This window comes from Mustela lutreola, chromosome 10, assembly GCF_030435805.1.
Source record: "Mustela lutreola isolate mMusLut2 chromosome 10, mMusLut2.pri, whole genome shotgun sequence".
Classification (NCBI taxonomy): Eukaryota; Metazoa; Chordata; class Mammalia; order Carnivora; family Mustelidae; genus Mustela; species Mustela lutreola.
The window spans coordinates 14,417,974-14,432,688 of NC_081299.1; the positions used below are offsets into that span (position 1 = coordinate 14,417,974).

The following is a 14,715-nucleotide window of genomic DNA, read 5'->3' on the forward strand; positions in this document are numbered from 1 at the left end:
CTCAGGGTCAAGGGCAGCTCCCCCAGCCCGGTGCTCGTAGCACTTTCCACAGTGTACTCTGTTCTCCACAGTGGGGATGAATCGATGTGGAGTCACCCCTACTCTCACTAAGGCCCCTGGGTGACCATCAGCACATTAACCCTGGCCCTTCCAGGAGGAACCAAGCTGGAGGGTGGCCCAGGCAGCCTGAGATGGGGGGCAGCTGAGTTATGAAGCCTTTCCCTCCTGGCCTGGGGTGGGGGTGGGGAGGGTGAGAGAGGTTGGGGGGTGGGTGAGAGGAGTCCACAGCCAGCCCTCCCCCACCACCTGCCAACACTGTCTCCCAGAGCGATGGGTAAACCAGAGCATCCTCTCTGCAAGCTGCTGGAAGCTCCCGTCTATTTCAGTCTGTTCCCTCTTCCTCTCCAACCACACTGTTCACTGCCGCTGGTCATCTCCATCCTCCGTTCCCCTTCCCTGAGCCCACCCCTCACTCCGCCCCTCCTCCACAGCCCAGGCCCTACAGGCTCTCAGCCTTCCCTTCTCCCTGCCTCCCGGCCTCCACGTCTCCCCTCTCCGTTCTGCTGCTCTCTCCCAAGGGCCTGACCATCCTACCATCCTGCTCAGAGCCCAAAGCGCCACCCGCACACCTCACATCGGCTGGGCCCCCTGAGGCCTGGACACACCCCGCATCTCCCATCGCATCTGCTTCTCCGCATCTCCCATTTAGAGTCTCGACTCCTGCCGTGACCTCTGCCAAGCCGGCTGGCTCGCTATTGTTAGAGAAGGCCCAGGCCGAGCTCCCAGGCCTCTGCTTCTCTTCTCTTTTCCCTCCTCAAAAGCTCTTTGCACCTCTCTAAACCTGCAAACTGGTTTAAGGGCCCCTCCTTGGAGGTGACTGGAGATGCTCCCCATGGTTCTCTAAAGCCGCAGCCCTGCTTGGCAGTGGGGCAGACAGAGCTGGCTGTGGACTGTCAGAGCTGCAAGGGGCCGTAGAGATAAGTCCTAGTGGTTTTCAAGCTGGGTTCCGTGGCATCCGACTGGGGGGCGGGGAGGAGCTTCAAAGACTGTGGGAGGAGGGAAGTCACAAAGGGTGGTGGAGGGCAGAGCGTCCTTAACCAGGCGGGTCAGAGAAGGTGCTCGAAGGAAGCGACATCCAAGCTGACTCCTGAATGGACAAGGGCCACCTATGTACAGATCATTCTAGGAGCAGGATATTCACGCGAAAAGAAAAGCCAGTGTAAAGGTCCTGAGGCAGAAACAAGCCCGCCTTCTTAAAAAAGAGAAAAAGTTCAGGACAATAGTGACCAAGAGCCAGAGCCATCCGAGGTGAGACCTCCATAGCCCATTCCATTTGGGGAAAGTGGGTTTCACTGCTCAAAAAAAAACATCAAACCCATTGACCTCGTCTAATCCTGCTGCTTCATAGGAGAAAAACTAAGGCCCAGCATGTCCAGGCATTGTCCAGCAGAGAACTGGTGGCCAGGCTGAGGCCAACACTCAGGTCGCAGGACACGGCCCCAGGCACCGTCTGTCACCCCTTGTGGGCAGCATGGACCTCCCTGGCCTCCGCCTCTCTCTTGAGCCTGCTCGGGGGTCCCTGCCCCGCACCACAGGTGAGAAGCATGAATGAGGTAACGTCTCCCAGGCTGGGGAGCTCCGGGGAACAAGCAGCCGGCCAAATAAAGGCTTTATTGGATTTGTCAAACATGCGTCCTGTGGCCAAGGGCCTCCTGGCACAGATAGCCTCACAGAGGAAACACCAGACGAGCAGACGATGAAATTAAAAGGCTTTTCATTTCCAGAGTGGAGGCTGACAGACGCACATGGAGAACATGCCTCTCCCCAGCTTCTCCTCACCCTCTTCCCCGGGCCCCCTCAGCCCTGCCTGTAGAGCAGGTGCCTGGGCATAGGGCTCCCCATCCCCCTCCTCAGGGCCGCCCACACCTTGCCCAGGGGTCAGAGACCTGGAAGGGACTCCGGTGAAGGAAGGACCCATGGGAAGTGTCTGAGAAGTCACCGAGTCCATCCCACTGGCTTGGGGCTGGATGACCTCCATCGCACAGGACAGCAGGCCGCAAAGGCGAGGCAGGTGGGGAGATGGTGGGAGAAGCCAGAGAAGCCAGACAGGCAGGGGTCCTGTCCCCACTCTTGCCCTGACCAGCCCTGCAGCCTCTGGCACATTACCTGGGCACCAAGTGTCTCCATGTCCTCGGCTGCAGAAGGGGAGGGATGGCCAGTACGAGGATGAAGTGAGAGTTGTCCGGGGAAAGCTCTGGCCTCCAGTTGGCATCAAACAAAGATGCTAGAGCTCCAGTTTTCCTCTGAGGGCAAGGGGAGGCCTCTCTGTATTTGCACTCCCCGCTCACAGCCTCACACCAGCTTCCCCTGAGCCTCTGATCATAGTAAACTATTTGTGTACAAATACATCCCATTGTACAATATTTTCACGGCTCGCCCTGGAGAATATCACCTGGTTTCCTTTCAGACCAATCAGAGCACTAGGATATTGATCTGGAAACAGATGCTATTTCCCTTCGTGATCACCCAAGCCTGTGTAGGTATGTATGAAACTTTGTTAAATGCAGATTCCAAGGCCAAGGTTACCCTCTCCTGTCCATGTTGCCCTTAGAAAAGGCCTATGGGAATTGCACCATAAGAAAACAAGATAGTTTATACGTCACTTTAAAGGAGACCGAGTCACTGCTGGCTCTTTTCAATGTTTGTTGAAAAAACAAAACAAAACAAAAAAAACAAACCCAAACAACTATTGGGCACTTAGTGTGTACAAGGCAAAGCATTAAATATATTTTGTTTACAAGAGCAAACAAATCAGACCTACCCCCTTTCTTTTCAGAAGAAGCAGCCCATGTAAGGGCTGAGGGACTGGATGGTTAAGTAGAACCAGAAACAGTCTGGTCTGCTTCAAACAGACCCAGTTCAAGGGGTCCTGGTACATGAATCAATGGCAGCCTGCAGGAAGACTCTGCCCACGTGGAACATGATTCTTTCTTCGGACGTTCTCATCAAGGATAAGATGATGGAGGAGTCCTGGGTGCCAGCAAGCTTGGGCGTTCATGCACAGATATTCACGGAGCACCTCCTCTTGGCCAGGCACTGTTCCAGGCACTGCAGACACAGCGATGAGCAAGACAGACCAAAACATCTCTTCGTGGGGCTTATGTTCTAGTTGAGGGAGACGGATAATCAACCAATCGATAAGTAAAAGAAAGAGAAGACCAGATGCTAGTAGATACTATAGAAACATTAAAGGGGAGGCTACAGAGTGCTGGGAGGTGGGGGATGCCTTTAAATATGACCGGGGAAGGCAGCTCTTTCTGCCCATGAGTCCTGTCCCCATGTTTCAATAAAACCAGTTTTTTGCACCACAAAAATAAATAAATGAAAACTCAAAAAAAAAAAAAAATTAAATATGACCAGGGAAGGCATCGCTGATAAGACAACATTTCAGTAAAGGCCAGACAAACCAGCTGGGTAACACAGAGCATTCTGAACAAAAGAGAAGCATGTGCAAAGGCCCTGCGGTAGGAGTGTGCCTGGCATATTCCTGAAATGGAAAGGCCAGTGTGGCTGGAACAGAGTGGCCAAGGAATATGGGGTAGGAGATGAGCTCAGAGGGGAAACAAGAAGAGGCCATTGCAGGAATCCCCACAGCAGGCAGCCAGTGGAGACACCTAGACCAGGTGAGACGTGCTGAGGGGTGGGTACAACATGGGCTTTCTAGTCAGGTTGCTGGGATCAAGGGGAACCTTGCCTAGATGACTTTACCTCAGTGCCTCCCTTTCTCCATCTTAAGATGGACATGGTAAGCAAGTGTCCCTCCTGGGGAGGCATGAGGATTAAATGAGCTAACGCCCGTGATCGTGTTCGGTACACATCAGGCACTTCAATGTCAGCCCCTTCCCCTCACAGTGGGTAGCCCTGGCAAATGTCACCTTCACCTGATGGTCAAGGTTCATGTCACCAGTGATGCCGTGCACCCCCAATGTGATGGGACAAGGAGGCCACTTGGCCTCTGTGGTACACTTCCCCAAGCCCCATAACCTCAGTCTCGTCATGAGAAAACATCAGACGAACCCAAATGAAGCGGCGTTTTCCAAGAGACCTGGCCATTACTCTTCAACCCTTTCAAGGTCACAGAAAGCAAGGAAAGGCTGAGAGTATCACAGACCGGAGGACGTGAAGGACACAGGCCAGCCACACACTGCACACATTCCTGGAATAGGAAAAGGACATCAGTGGGGAAATGGGTGAAGCCCTGAGGAAGTCTGGGTTTGGGTGAATCATCATGTACCCAAATTGGTCTCTTCACTTTGACAAAATACACCACAGTCAGGTATGGTGCTAACAGCAGGGCAGACTCGGGGAGGGGGTGGAAATCTGAGCTCGTATGAAACTCCCCAAGGACCAGACTGGCATCTTTGTATTATTTGTTCAACAAATATGGAGAGGGGCATCAGGCCGACCCCCCTTAATTCTGCAGAACCCCCCAGGGAGAAATGAGGGCCAAGCAAGGAAGGGAAGCCTGGGGAGGAGAGGTTCCCTAACAATCTGGGTTATTCACCCCTGCAAAGGGTGCTTCCCCACTGTGGGAAAGGCTCCAACAGAGGCTGGAGAAGCCCTCGCCTTGGAGAGCACAATCTATTCCATCCAAAGAGGAGGCTGAGAACAACCTGGGCAGCTTGAGTCCCCACCAGGACATCTGCGTCCCTGGTTGATCTCCAGCCTGAACCCAATCAGCCCAAGGGTCAGCCCCAGATCACCCTTTCCTGTCCTGTCCCTGACGAATGCTGCAGCTGGCAGAGGGTAGTCACTCCACCCCTCCCCTGGTGATACATCCGCCCCCCACTGCATGCTTTACTGCCAGGGGTTCAACCAAGTTTTTGCCCCCTATGGCAAAGGGCAGAAAAAACAAGGGGGCAGGCCATGGAGGGGTCGGATCTCAGCCTTGCTGCCTCCAGCGGGGAGGTGTGAGACCAGGACCAGGCTGGGCCGCCTACCATCTCCAAACCCACTTCCTCATCCCAAAGAGGGCAGAGTAGTAGAACCTACGTCAGGCCTGGTGTGAATGCTCATTTAAAGAGAACACTGATGGGTGCCTTGGTAGCTCAGTGGTTAAGCCACTGCCTTCGGCTCAGGTCATGATCTCAGGGTCCTGGGATTAAGTCCCACATCGGGCTCTCTGCTCAGCGGGAAGCCTGCTTCCCTCTCACTCTCTCTGCCTGCCTCTCTGCCTGCTTGTGATCTCTCTCTGTCAAATGAATAAATAAAAATTAAAAAAAAAAAAAGAACACTGATAATCATTCTGATACAGTACACATTGAGCTGGACACAAAAGGGGCACGAACTTGACCAGACCTGACCCTGACATCTTCCTGGAGGGAAGTCGGGCCTTTCACAATTCAGTGCATCAAAGGAGAGAAGGACTATGGAAACATCTATTCGGTCAGAGTGCCCGTGCCTGGCCCCCAGTCCCATATCTCAAGGCTTCAAGAAAGGAATTGTAGGGTCTCCCCCTCAACATTTAGGGATCCTAGCTTAGTCGGACTAACATGCCAGAGAAGACTGGTATTTGAAATCTGCAGGCCTTGATTAGAGAAAAACTCTTTCGGCTTTTTAAAAACACAACAGAAGCAAAGACGCCCTCCTCCTTTCCCTTACACACACACCCCAGCATCCCTGCCTGCCTTCGCTGCCGCAGCAGCTCCGGTCCAATGGGCACCCCAGGCTCCAGTCTGCCTCTGCTGCCCCCCACCTTGGTGCCACACCAGTTATCCCAGTGATGACTGTCTCCAGTATGGCCAGCAGGTAAGGACTCCAAGTGCCAGGGCCAGGCTGTTCAGAAGCCAGCACCACATGCAAACGGGCCAATCCCTAAGTGGCAAAGGGCCAACCTGGGGGGGACCAGGGACTCATCCAAGCTGCCCTGGGCACCAGGAAGGAGTCAGGTGGAAGCATCTGCTGTTGGATGTGCAAAGCCAATGAGCGGGGGCCAGCGATGCTTGGCTCATAAGAACAGCAATTTCTATCCCACGCCTACTCCATGCCAGGCCCGGCAAAGTGATTTCATTAACTCATTGAATCCTCGTGGAACCGGGAACTCTTTTTCCCCCTATTCTGTAGGAAAAAAAGGATTGAGGTCCAGACAGTTGCGAAACTTCCCCAGCTAGTGAGGGGCAGACCTTGACTTCCTGTCCAGGTGCCCATTCTGACCACACCCCTAGTCCGCATCCTTCATTCCATTCAGCTGCTCCTTTTGCGCCCCCCAGGCTGCAAGCTTCATGGGACACTGAGCAGAGCAAGACTCAATCTGTCCTGGAAGAGCTTGCAGATGAGGGTGGACAGAGAGTAGCAGCCATTAATAAGAAATCGGACACTCCCCCTGCCAGCAGGTGTAACCAGCTCTGACAAAGCAGGCAAGGAGCAGCTACCTCTGTCCTGGGCAGTCCTGGGGGCTTCCTTGAAGGGACATCATTGGAGCTGGATCTTGCAGGATTCCCACAAGGGCCTGAACAATAGGCAGGGAGAAGTTTATGGGCATGGGCAACCTAGGGGTAGGCACCACTCCAACTTCTTTCCCCAAGACAAGAAACTGGGTTTTAGTCTTATTCCTCCAGCCTTATGAACAGCATGGCCAGGAGCCAAGGCTCTTGGAGCCAGGCTGGAGCCAAAACACCCTCTGCCACTTTCTGCCTGTAAAATATTAACACTCACAAGGACAATGATAATGCATGGATGGATAAAGGGATAAATGGATGGATGGATGGATGGATGGATGGATGGATGGATGGAAGAGCTATAGACCCAGAGCTCCTTAACAACTTTGCCTGGAACAAGGTGAGTCCCAGAAACAGAGCCAGGGCTGAGCAAGCATTCACTCCTTCATGAATGCATGCAGGCAACACAGACTTGCTGAGCACTTACTAGACGCTAAGGACTGTCCTAGGTGCTGGGGATACAGCAGGGAACAAAATGAGCCCAAATCCCTCCCTCAAAACCATCCACAGTAGAGGATGGAAGCATCTGCTTCCATAGGATAACTAAATAAGCAGATATAAATATGTCTAGCCTCGGGAGTTGCTACAGAGAAAGATGAAGTGGGATAAGAAAGACGGGAAGGGTATGAGCCCCACAGGTATGTGCAAAGAGAATGCTCCAGGTGAAAATAACAGCCAGAACATGAGCAGGCTTGCAGGTTGGGAGATGACTAGGTGGCCAGTGTGGCTTGGAAGGTGTGCAGGGCTTGATCACACAGGCTTCTGTTGGCCTTTGTTGGGATCTGGGCTCTTATGCACAGTGAAAGAGTAACTCAGGAGAGCTTCAGGAAGAACAGTGACAGAATGTGGCAAGAACAGGCTACTGTGCTAACTGACAGTAGGGAACACAAAGACAGAAAGAGGCCAGCATGGAAGTTCCTGCAAGCACCCAGGTGAGAGTCAATGTGGTCTGGCTTTGGATGGTAGCAGTGGAGGCGGTGAATTCTGGATATGCATGGGAGGCAGAGCTCAAGAGATTTGCTGAGAGCCTGGATGTGAGTTGTAGGGAAAAGGGAGAAGCCAAGATGGCTGCAGAGTTTTGACCTCAGCCACAGGAAGTATGGAGCCCCCATGTACTGGGTTGGGGAAGGCAGTGAGAGGATGTTCATGTAAAGAGGGCAGGTTGAACACACACAATCACCTTGGTTCCCCCCACCTCTCAGGTACTAAAACAATAGTAAAAGGGCTTCTTTAAACGTTTGAAAGTTTTGAGCCCACAGGATGGGAAAAAAATGGGGGAAGAAACAACAGCAACAAAAGTTTAAGAGCTAGAAAATAAATGGACAATTGAGGAAAAGGAATCAGGGCAGGGGGGCATCCCCCAAAGACTCAGAGATTGACCATATCAGATACCTCTGGAAGTTGGAGTAAAGAGCAATTTAAATAAAGAAGATTCTTTGAAAGGCTGATTAAGAAGCTGTTATCACCCCAGCCCACAGACACCTGTAGATTCGGGGACACCAGGCACAGTGCCCAGGATGGTCCTCCACTGACAACAGGGAGAATCCGTGAAGAAGCTGGATGTCAAGACCCTAACCACCTCCCATCACTCTGCTCTCAGAACACCCGCAGCCAGACTTACACCCTCTGGGCAGACAACGGGAAGAGCTTTTTCTGGGAAACATGATGAACCAAGAAGAGAAGACCCCGAGAAACCCTAGAGATACCAACAGTGGAGGTCTTCCAACCAAATAGCTCTGACAGATCACCCTATGAAGAAGCCCATAGCCCACAAGACCTACCCACGTACACAGAGCTTCCAATGAGCTCCTACTTTACTATTTTTAAATATGCATAGATAACAAAGGTTTGCCAGACATCAGAAGAATGCCTTCAACCTGAAAGATAAAAATAAAACAAACAGAAAACACCAACATAAAAAAACATGTCTTAGTATCATCATAAGACATGCAGAGGTGAAATTAAAATAGGATTCTCATTTCTTTTTTGAAAAGACACAGAGCACAAAATTTAAAAAAAGCTTTTAAAAATTAAAAATATAACAGCAAAAAAGGAAAAGGAAAAAATTGGAAAATAAGGTTCAGCTTTTCCAAAGTGACAGGTAAGAAAAAAAAAGGGGGGGGGGGAGAGAAAATAAAAGAAAATTGGAAGACTTGTCCAGGAGTTCCATCTTCAAATAATAACAATTCTAGGAAGAATAGAAAAATGTGTAGGAGGGACAGGAATTGTCAATAAAATAGATTAAGAAGATTTCACAGATCCAAAAGATAGCTTTCTAAATCTCAAGGACTCAGAGAGGCCCCAGCACAATACATAAAAATAGACCCACACCAAGGTACATCATCATGAAATGTCACTATCTTGGGACCCTAAGAGAAGATTCACTAAGATTCCAGACTGAAAAGGTAAGGAATGAGAACAACTTCCTTCTTCTGGAATAGCCAATAGAGCAAAACCTTCAAATGTTTTGTAGGAAAATCATTTCCAACCTGCAATTCTATACCTAGACTAACAGCCAATCAAGGATGGGGATAGAATAAAGACATTTTCAAATGTGCCAAGTCTCAAAAAATTAACATCTCATGGATCTTTTTCCGGGGGCTAGTGGTAGATATGTTCCCCTAAAACAAAGGAACAAACCAAGAGAAAAGAAGACAGGCAATACAAGAAGCTAAAGACCCAACACAAGAGAGAGTCAGAGGAATCCATTTGGCTGGTAGCAAAGGATCCTGGGATAACAACTGTGCACCAAGTGCAGAAAGCAACCAGCTCAACAAGAAGAAGGTCAGGGGCTCTGGAAGACTTATGAGGGAGATGAAACTGATAGGAAATGGATGCATGCACATATCTTGAGAGGAGACTCACATTATTGGCCAAAAACTTGCACAGAAAAGGGGGAAAGTCATTGCATTATTGGGAGGCTAGTAGAACGGAAAGAGCAAGGTGATGGGGGAGGGAGCGAAGAGAGCCAAATCCTCAACTTCCTTAGTGTACAGCCAGATAGCTAGAGTTCCACTTCTGACATGGGAATGTGAGGAGCTCTGCAGATTTGTTTCCCAGTGAAACTGCTGAAAATTATTTTAAAACAACCATTTAAAGTCTGTGGAAATGTTCCTAAGGGCATACAGCAAATGAAGAAACATTCATTCAAGAAAACCTAATAAAGCTCTATAAGAACAGCAAGAGTCTGCAGCATTTGAACTATGACCCACTTCCTCCCTCTTCCTTCTCAGATCAGCATTATGGAAACTCCACTCTAGATGGGCAGAGCCAATAGCCCAGGGCTCTCTCCCCCCCAGTTCCCAGTTGGAGGCCTACAGTATCTTCCCAGGAAGGGGAGGATATCAGTATATCTCATCCTGCCTCAGCTTAGTATTGCACATGTTAAGTCTAGGTGAGTACAACTGAAAGATGGGGGCTCCCTTCTTCTTTCCAACACCCACAGTGGGATGAAGGCTCTCCTTTGTGTATGGCATGCTGGGGTCCCAAACACCTTCATACTGGCTCATTTATAAGGCAGAGTTTCCATGCCAGGAGAAGCAAACTGAGAAGATCAAAGGCCACATCCAGCCCCCACTCCATCAACTACCCAGCTCCTAAAGGCAGAACATCACTCAAAGAGAAGGCACCACTGTCCCCACACCCAATTCCAGAGCCCTGACTCAGATACCTTGCCCATGGAGAGAGAGAAACCATAAATAGAGAAGTCCAAAATTTGTCTCAAAAGCACTGAATTCATTTGCAACACAGGCTGGGGAAGTTGAAGCTTAAGGACACTCTCAAAACCAATAAATATTGCAGTGAAAAACAATTAAGAGGAGACCAGGGGTTCGTTTGACATTTAAGCGAAATCCTAAACTGATCAGTGTATTAGAGAAAACCAGGGAAGGAGACAGATAGGAAGATTCCTCTTAGGGTCAGAACAAATCTCAAGCAACAATCTCAAAAACTATATCCTCAGAGAAGACCAGAATTGCTATCATATATTATTTAAGACATTCAATTTCCAACAAAAAAAATTTACAAATTATGCATAGAAATGAGAAATTTTGGCCCACACACAAGAAAAAAAGCAAGCAACAAATTGCCTGTGAGAGTAACCAGATGTCAGATTTAACAAAGAATTCTAAGTAGCTATTATAAATATTTTCAAATAACTAGAGAAAGTCATGCTTAAAGAAGTAAAAGAAGGTATAATGACAATGTCTCATCAAATACAGAACATTAAAAAAGAGACAGAAGTTATGTTTTAATGGAAATTCTGGAGCTGAAAAGTACAATAATTGAAATGAAAATTTCACTACAGGGGCTCACCAGTTGATTGGAACTGGCAGAAGAAATAATTAGCAAACTTGAAGATAGATTGGTAGAGATTATGCAAGCCAAAGAACAGACAGAAAAAAGCACAAAAGAAAATTAACTTTGGGGAAGTGAGGAACCCTATTAAGCTCACTAACGCATGCATAATGGGAACATCAAAAAGAGAAGAGATAAAGAAATGAGCAGGGAAAAAAATCAAATAATGACTAAAAATGTCCCAAATTATGAAAAACTTTAATCTATAGATTTAAGAACTTCAAAAAATTCCAAGAAGGATGAACGTAAAGCAGCAAAATTGCTGAAAGCCAAAGATAAGAAGGAAATCTCCAAGATAACAAGAGAAAAATTATCACTTATAAGGGAACTCAATAAAATTAAGAGCTGACCTCTCACCAGAAACACTGGGGCCACAAAGCAGCAGCAAAACATATTCAAAATGCTTACAGAAAAATTCTGCCAACCAAGAACCCCGAAAAACCATCTTTCAAAAAAGAAGGAGAAATAAAGACAATCCCATTATTACTCTAATACCAAAACCAGAAAAAGACATCACAAGAAAAGATTACACACAAATATCTGTTATGAATATAAGTGCAAAATTCTCCATAAAAGCTAGCAAACCTAATCCAGCAATATATGAAAAGAATTATGCACCATGACCCAGTGGGATGTAGCCCAGGAATGCAAGGTTGGTTTAACATCTGAAAATCAATCAATGTGATACACCATATAAACGGGATTTTGTAATGTCACATAATTACCTCAATAAACACAGAAAAGACATTTGACAAAATCCAACACCCTTTTATGATTAAAAAAAAAAAAAAAAAAAAACACTCAACAAACCAGGAATAGAAGGAAACTCTTTCAACTCGATGAAGGGCATCATTGAAAAATCCACAACTAACATCATACTTAATGGTGAAATACTGGATTGCTCTTCTGAATTTGGGAACAACACAGGGGCACCTGGGTAGCTCAGCCGGTTGTGTATGAGTCTTGATTTCAGCTCAGGTCATGACCTCAGGGTCATGAGATCAAGCCCGACATTGGGCTCCACACTGAGTGTGGAGTCTGATTAAGATTCTCTCTCTCCTTCTGCCCCACACCACCCAAATTAATTAATTAATTAAATTTAATAGGGAACAAGACAAGGATATCCACTCTCACCACTTCTATTCAACATTGTATTGGAGGTCTAGCCAGGGCACTTAGACAAAAGAAAGAAAAGTAAAATTCCTCTATTTACAGATGATATGATCATATATATAGAAAATTCTAAGCATCTCATTGAAAACTAACAAATTGAGCAAGGTTGCAGGATATAAGAGCAATATACAAAAACCAATTGTATTTTTACCTAATTGCAAAGAAAATGAAATTAAGAAAATGGCTCCATTTAGTATCAAAAAAATCAAATACTTAGGAATAAATTTGACAAAAGCAGTGCAAAACTTCTACTTTGAAAACCACAACACCTTATGTGTGACTCTTGGTCCTGGGTCATGTCAAACCCCACATTGGGTGCAGAGATTATTTAAATAAATAAAAACTTTTTTTAAAAAAAAGCTTAAAAAGAAAAGAAAAGGGGAACTTGGGTGGTTCAGTTGATTAAGCCTTCAGCTCAGGTCATGATCCTGACATCCTAGGATCAAGCCCTGTGTCAGTCTCTCTGCTCAGCAGGGAGTCTGCTCCTCTCCCTCTGCCTTCCCCCCCACCCCACCCCTGCTTACTCTCTCTCTCTCTCTCTCTCTCTCTCGTGCTCTGTCTCTATCTCTCAAATAAATAAAATCGTTAAGAGAAGAGAAAAAAATTAAAGACCCAAATTAAACACAAGACATCCTATGTTTATGGATCATAAAAATTAATATTACTGGGACACCCAGGTGGCCCAGTCGATTAAATATCCAACTCTTGACTTTAGCTCAGGTCATGACCTCAGGATCATGAGATCAAGCCCCTCATCAGGCTCTATGCTTAAGATTCTCTCTCAGGGCTCCTGGGTGGCTCGGTTCCTGGGTGTCTGACTTTGGCTTGGGTCATGATCCCAGGGTCCTGGGATTGAGCCCCACATCGGGCTCCCTGATCAATAGGAACCCTGCTTCTCCCTCTCCCACTCCCCCTACTTGTGTTCCCTCTCTCCCTATGTATCTCTCTGTCAAATTAATAAGTGAAATCTTAAAAAAAGAAAAAAAGATTCTTTCTCTACCTCTCTCTCTCCCCCTCCCATTCTCTCTTTCTCAAAAAAATTTAATATTATTAAGATGGCGATATCTCCCAAACTGATTTGCAGACTCAGTGCAATGCTTATAAAAATCTCAATGGCATTTCTTATAGAATTGGAAGAATTGGTCCTAAAATTCACATATCATTGCAAGAGGCCTCAAAAAGTCAAAACTATCTTTAAAATGAATAGAGTTGGAAGAATCATACTTTCCAATTTCAAAACTTACTGCAAAGCTACAGTAATCAAACCAGTGTGGTACTGACATAAGGATAGACATACAGATCAACAGAATGGAATTGAGAGTTCAGAAATAAACCCAAAAACCTACGGCTACTTGATTTTTGACAAGAGTGCCAAGACCATTCAATGGGAAAATAACCATCCCATCAACAAACAGTATAGGGACCACTGGATAGCCTCATGCATAAGAATGAAATCTGACCCTTACCTCCCACCATGCCAAAAAAATAACTCAAAATGGATCAAAGATCTAAATGTAATATTTGAAACAAAAAAACTCTTAGAAGAAAGGGTGAAATCTTTATGGTGAAATAAAACCTTGGATTTAGCAATATATTCTCAGATGTGATACTGAAGCTATAAGCAACAACAACAAAAAGCAGGTAAACTGGAGCTCATCTAAATTTTAAAAATTTGTATTTCAAAGGATACTAGCAACACAGTGGAAAGAAAACACACAAAATGCGAGAAAAGTGTTTACAAATCATAAATCTGATGAGGGATTTGTATTTAGATGATCTAAAGAACTCGTACAACTCAGTAACAAAAAACAAACAATCATAATTAAAAATGGGCAAAAAATCTGAATAATCATTTCTCCAAAGAAGATATACAAATGTCCAAAAACACTTGAAAATATAATCAACAGTATTAGCCATCATGGAAATACAAATTGAAACTTTCAATGTGCTACCATGTTACGCCCACTGGAATGGCTATAATCAAAGAGTCAGATAGTGACAAGTGCTGACAAGGCTGTGGAAAAATTGGAAATCTCACACATTGCTAATTGGAATGCAAAATGGTACGGCGGCCCTAGCAGAGAGTCTGGCCGTTCTCAACTGTTTAAACATCAAATTATCTTATGACCCATCAATTCCATTCCTACGTATGATACACTCAACAGAAATGAAAACTTAGGTCCACACACAAAATTTGCACACAAATAAATATTCATGGAAGCATTATTCATAAGAGCTAAAAGGTAGAAAGGACCCAACTGTCCATCATTTGATTCGTGGATAAACAAAATGTGGTCTATCTATCCAATGGAACATTATTCAGGTATGAAAGGGAAGAAAGGACTGACACCTGCTACAATACAGATGAACCCTGAAAACATACACTAAGTGAAAGAAGCCAGCCACAAAAGGCCACATGCTGTAAGACCTATTGATATGAAATGTCCAGAGTAGAGAAACATAGAGAGAAAGTAGATTTGTGGTTGCTCAGGACTGGGGGCAATGGGGACAAACCTTGACTATGGCACCTGCAAACCTCCTACTGGCAAGGAGTTCACGGTTGCTTTTCACAGGCTAGCTGGGACACAGTCAAGACTAGCTCTCTTCCTATCACAGATGGGCAGGGAGTCAGCCCATCATGCAAAGACCCTCCAGGGACAGCATCCTAGAGCCCAGGGACCTGACCCTC

At 46.4% G+C, this 14,715-nt stretch overlaps 1 long non-coding RNA gene across 2 annotated transcripts in view; it reads right to left on the reverse strand.

Moving 5' to 3' along the window:
- Positions 1 to 14,715, reverse strand: part of LOC131809507 (uncharacterized) — a 58,346-nt gene that overhangs the window by 42,505 nt on the left and 1,126 nt on the right. The window lies entirely within an intron of this gene.